The sequence below is a fragment of the Myotis davidii genome, unplaced genomic scaffold (genome assembly GCF_000327345.1).
Source record: "Myotis davidii unplaced genomic scaffold, ASM32734v1 scaffold108, whole genome shotgun sequence".
Lineage (NCBI taxonomy): Eukaryota > Metazoa > Chordata > Mammalia > Chiroptera > Vespertilionidae > Myotis > Myotis davidii.
Genome location: NW_006299260.1, coordinates 2,513,208 through 2,519,302, shown reverse-complemented (window position 1 = coordinate 2,519,302; position 6,095 = coordinate 2,513,208). Strand labels below are relative to the sequence as shown.

General features: G+C 41.3%; 1 pseudogene; it reads right to left on the bottom strand.

The window, feature by feature from the left end:
• Positions 1-1,277: 1,277 nt before the first annotated feature.
• LOC102760600 lies at positions 1,278-2,901 on the bottom strand (annotated as a pseudogene).
• Between the last annotated feature and the right edge of the window lie 3,194 nt (positions 2,902-6,095).

The following is a 6,095-nucleotide window of genomic DNA, read 5'->3' as shown; positions in this document are numbered from 1 at the left end:
CCTGTTAGTTAAGCCTCTAATAAGAAATTATAAGTAGATGACATTTGCAAGCAGGGAGTTGGTCTTCTTTAAATATCCAACTTAATTGCCAGCCAAATAAAAAAAACTTCCCTTTAGAGACAATATCACAATATTTCCTTTAAAGCCATCTTAAATGACAAAGAGGTGATTTAACTAGGGCACCATTGACCTCATAATAGGAAGGAACTTCCTTTAAACTCCCCATTAAAGGAATATTTTAAAAGTAGGTTGGGTATATCCTTAAAACAAGAAAGTCTCTTCAGATGTCTAGTTTTTATACCTTTAAATCTATTATGCCACTCATCCCACTTTATCCAGTTCACAAGAGTCATGGCTTCTGAGAGGTGATGTGGTTAGATAAAGGGCAGCTTCTGTAGATCTTTGCCTTCATACATTTTCACCTCCGGCAACTCTTTTAAAAGTTTACTCCTTGGATAAAAATCTATAGAATCAACCCAGAAAATATAAGATGCCGTGAAATTAGACATTTTCTTCTTTCTTTTTTTCCTTCTAGACAATGATTTTATGTGTGGGAACATCAAGAACTATGACTGTTCACCAAAGTCAGACAACTTCATCTTAGTAAGTTGCTCGGTAGGCAAGGAAGTCATGAGAAGAATAGGTGTCCTTGACATATATGTGTAGAATCCAAGCAAGTCAAAATTTCACTTGAGTTGGTGTCAATAGAAAGAGTATGCATTATCAAGTATTGATCCATAGAAACACCTAGGTAGTAGAACTGTTTTTCTGCTTTTAGAGAATTATCTTGGTAGACTCCTTCCAATACAAGGGAAAATATACATAGATCTCTATATTTAATTGTGTTTTGACTAACTAGGAAATATGTGTTTATTTGGAGATGTTTTTCAGATTTATTTTCAGATTTGTGTTATGATGCCTAGAGCATTAAAGTATGGGTCATGGGAGCCTTGAATTTGGAATGTTTTATACTTTTATGGAAAACTTGGACCATTCTTTCAAAAAGGATTTTATTAGATGAATACAATATTTGTATAAACATTTATGGAAATAAGCACTATAGAATGTAATGAGCAGCATAACTGAGCCAAAGTAAAGAGAAATGTCATTAATCAATGGGAAAATTAAATGCAAATTACTCGCTAACTATGACAATTAAAGCATAAGTGTTTTTGTTTTTGTTTTGTTTTTTTGTCTTTTTGAAACACCTCAAGTTTATTAATTTATTACTAATTTATTATTAATTTATTATTAATTTATCAGATATATACTATCTGATTCTTAGCCAGAATGTGAAGCCGGAGGGTTGCTTTCATACTGGAAAATCAACTACATAATACATTACAGTATGTGCAAATGTGTACATTGAGGAACTCTACAAAAGTTTAATCAAAACCTGCTTTCAGTTTATTAAATAATTTCTCAAGAATACTTGCGGGAGGTACAGCAACCTCATGACCAAGTCACAGATCTCTTCAGAATTCATTCTTATAAAGGCAGTTTTGATTATGTTGATCCAAGTTATGCGGGAGTGGCAGGATGGGTAAAGGCAAAGTTTTATTTTTACTTTCCCCAAATGCTTTTTCACTTGATTTAGGAAGGCTTGGGAGTACCCAAGAGTTATCTTCCAGAGAATTTCTGCCATATGTGTAGTGTTCCTGAAAGTTTGAACAGTCAAGAGGAATAGGTCTCTCGTTATCTGTCCATGATTGGAGAATTGCTTTCTCTAATAAAATCTTTACATCTCCCGGTAAAGGGGGAGATGTGGTATGACGAAGAGTTTTGCCATTTGGTCTTTTGTATGTAGCAGTGAAATTCGTCAAGTGCAGTTTTGTGCTTTCTTTCCCAAGGTCTTCCATGAATCCTACAGGGGCACAGGCTTTCTTGATCGCAGTTGGGGTTTTCAGTTTTCTTTGTAGTTCAACCTGTACTTGAGTCACCAGATGTAAATTAGACATTTCTCTCTTCAGCTCCCAGTATGCATTTTGCACATCATCACTTGAAATGCTTAGTCTTTGGAGATCTCTGCTCTGCAGATTGTCTTCCTGAGATGGATCCGTTTGTTTGGCTTTTTGTAGCTCCATTCTGAGGTTATTACATTCTTTCTTCATCAGTTCTAGTTCTTGTTCCAAGCCATGGATCTTTAGGTCACAACTCAACTTTTCCACTTCCCAGTTTGATGAAGGTGGATTTAAATTCCTTATCACTTGCTGAGTTTCCACCTCTGTTCTTAGCTGGAGGAGTTCTACTTCTTTAGACTGCAGCTGTTGCTGTTCATTCAATACTTTCAAAGATTCAGAGTTGTCTTTATTCATTTTATTCAATTTGCTCTTTAAATTATCTCTATCAAGGCAAACCTCTCAATATGCATGATAGGCCTTATTTACTTGTTCTCATCCCACAGAACTTGTTTCTTCATCTAATAAAGCGCCTGTAAGCTTTTCTTACAAAAATTTTATTCTTTTCTTTAGGAAAGAGTTCTCTTTTTCTGAATCCTTGAGTCATTTTTTGATGTCTTCATATGCAGTGACAAGGGCAAAATGTGAAGCAACAGACTCATTTGAATATATTGAGACCGGAGTCACTGTATCTCTCCTATGGGCTTTTTCATGATTTAGAATGCAGATATCATCTACCAATGTATCCATGACAGCCCTAAGTCAGGCTACGTAGCGCCACGGAGTTTTGATTCCCCAGAGTTCGGAACGGGTCGCCAGGGGTCACCACGGGCTTCAGGTTTCCTCGAATACACCGCCGCTCCAGGTACCCCACGGAGGGGTTCCCATTGCTTTGGCCTCGGCTGCACCAGGACCGACCAGTGGGCTGGGACCCGGAGGAGGGGAAGGAGTGGCAAGCCCAGGCAGGAGGGGCCCAGGTGCTGCCTGGAGCAGGCCTGTTACCCAGCAAATGCATGCACGAGGCCCAGGACCACTGGTGCCGGCCCCCTCTGCGCCCATTCAGGCCTCCCTGCAGCAGGGAAATGTGGCCAAGAGGCGCTGGTGGTGAGCAGCACCAGGCTGGAAGGGGGCTGCCTCGGTCCTGGCACTCGGTGCTGGGGCCATGCCAGCCTAAAGCGTAAGTACTATGTGGACAGAGACAATGTCGGCCTTATTCATTATTGTGTACTAGAGGCTCGATGCACAAAATTCATGCAAGAGCAGGCCTTCTTTCCCCCAGCTGCCAGCACTGGCTTCCCTCCAGCATCCAGTATCCAGGCTTCCCTCACAGAGGAAGGCCCTGCCCACTCACCACAGCCACCAGTTGGTGGCCTGGGCCTCCCTCTGCAGGGCGATCATGGGGCCCCCCAATTGACCACCCTACTGGCTGGTGGCCTGGGCCTCCCTCTGCAGAGCAATCATGGGGAGATGACTGGGCCCCTGACCAATCACATCACACCTGCCTTGGCTGGCCTGGAGCCAGTGGGTGTCATAACTGGTCCCAGATAGTCATCTAGATGGTCATTCCGCTATTCAGCTGTTCAGTCAATTTGCATATTACTGTTTTATTTTAGAGGATATAATGCCTAGTGTAATATTTGGCCTATTGTAGAGGCTTAGTAAATGTTTATAAGATAAATAAATAGCACAATAGATAAATGTATGGTCTATCAATTTGAAATAAAATTTTCCCTGGAAATGGAAGACCAACTCATCAGTAGGCACTTCTAACTAGTGAAAACTCTTCAAGAACAACTATTTTCTTTGCTTTTAATATGCTCTCATTAAGTCCCCACATAAATAATAATTATGTCTTCTGCATTGTCATATGCACAGGGATAGTAATTTATAAGTAATCACAAATTAATAAATTGGTTTTGTGACACAGATTTATCTCATGTCCCATGAGATGTGGGTTGTATTGACACATTTTCTTAAGATCTCTTCCAAAAGATCTGACCATATAGGTTTTTTCACTCAAAGAAAGTTTACAATTTCAGGCAGCACCATATAAGGCCTGTGACAAATAGCCAGCCTACTGTACAAGACCATGTTAAAACAAACAAACAACAGTAAAAACCTTTGTACCTGTGGGCACTGCTTTCATCATCAAAAGAATGTCTATCATGATTTCAATGCTCTGATATGTTTGGGAAAATTTGGTCACCTCTTATTTTTCTGAATTTCTACAATATAAGGACTCAATGATTGTATATATTTGGTCATTATTAAGACCTATTAAATCATGGATTTTATTTTATCACTATATTTCTACCATATAAGGACTCAATAATTATATATATTTGATCATCATTAAGACCTATTAAATCATGGATTTTATGTTATCACTACAACCTTCCTTTGCAGTTGGCATTGTCCGAGGGAAGAAAATAAAAAAGAATGCTATTTCATCAAAACTCCCTCTTGAAATCTATCCTGATTGCATGTGTGTGTGCATGCAAGCACTTGTTCTTTAATTCAACCAAAATATTTGAAAAATGTGCCTATAGGCATTCAGTTAGCTTCTGTTGTGTTATTAAGCATACTAGAGGCCCGGTGCACAAACCTTTGTGCACTTGAGAGGGTCCCTCAGCCCAGCTTGTGCTCTCTCGCAGTCTGAGACCCCCTTGGAGGATGTTCACCTAACTGCTTAGGCCTGTTCCCTGGGGGGATTGGGCCTAAGCTGGCAGTCAGACATCCCTCTGGCAGCCCGGGAGCACTTGGGGGATGTCCACTTGCCAGCAGGGAGCAGGCCTAAGCTGCAGTCAGACATCCTTAGCACTGCTGAGGAGGCAAGAGAGGCTCCCACCACCACCACTGTAGTGGCAGCCATCAGCCTGGCTTGTAGCTGAGCAGAGCTCCCCTGTGGGAGCACACTGACCCCCAGGGGGCAGCTCCTGCATTGAGCATCTGCCCCCTGGTGGTCAGTGACCAGATGTTCTGCCATTTTGTTTTGCATCTGGTATCTGGGATTTATTTAGCTTCTATAATTGAAACTTTGTTGCCTTCAGCAGAGGCCAGAGCCAGCCAGGGCAGGTGGGAAGCCTGCCTTCCTCCATCGCCAGGGCAACCAAGCCTTCTGCTTGCTCCAGCTCTGTGGCTGCCGGCTGCCATGTTGGTTGGGTTAATTTGCATATAGTCCCTCTGATTGGCTGGTGGGTGTGGCTTGTGAGGATAGCAGAGGGACGGGCAATTTTCATGTTTCTCTTTTATTAGATAAGACTAGAGGCCCAGTGCACAAAATTCATGCACTCCGGGGGTTTCCTCAGTCTGGCCTACATCCTCTTGCAGTCTGGGAGCCCTTAGGGGGTGTCCAACTGATGGCTTAGGCCTGCTCCCTGGTTTATTTGATAAATTCTAGTTAACTGTTTTAGTTTACTAGGACTGCTGTAACAAAATACCACAGACCAAGTGCCTTAAACAACTGAAGTTTATTTTCTTAGAATTCTAGAGGCTGGAAGTCCAAGATCAAAGTGCTGACAAGGTGGTTTTCTGTGAGGCCTCTGTTTTTGACTTGCAGATGACCACCCTCTTTTTGCCTTCTCACATGGTCAACCCTCTATGCATGTGTATTCCTTGTGTCTCTTTTATGCATCCAAATTTCCTCTTATAAGTTCACCACCCAAACTGGATTAGGGTTCACCTAAAAGCCTCATTTAAACTTAATCACCCCTTTAAAAGTCCTATCCCCAAATACAGTCACATTCTGAAATTTGGGAGGTTAAGGGTTCAATAATGAATTTGTGGGGGAGTGGGGGGACAATTCAGCCCAAAACACTAATTTAACCCTGAAGTAATATTAGACAATATAAGCTAAGCTTGAAGAAACAGTGATAGAGGTACAAAGTGGAATCATATCTCTGTATGCGTTTGGTAGGAGGTAGGGTAAAAATTAATGAAGACAGACATGGCAGCATGGAGGATTGGAATTGGAGGAAAGTGACCAGAAAAGGCCAAGGTAACTGCCTTGAATACCATGGTGATCTCTGAAGGAACACTGGTTCATCCGATGTAAATATGTTTCCACATCAGTCTTGTATAAACTAGACGATTTCTCAAGTAGAGATGGATTTACCATGAAATTATGAAGTTCAACTTCAGCACCCCTTAAGGCTCTTTGCAAGGACATTGATCTAATTTTATATTCATAATTATGTA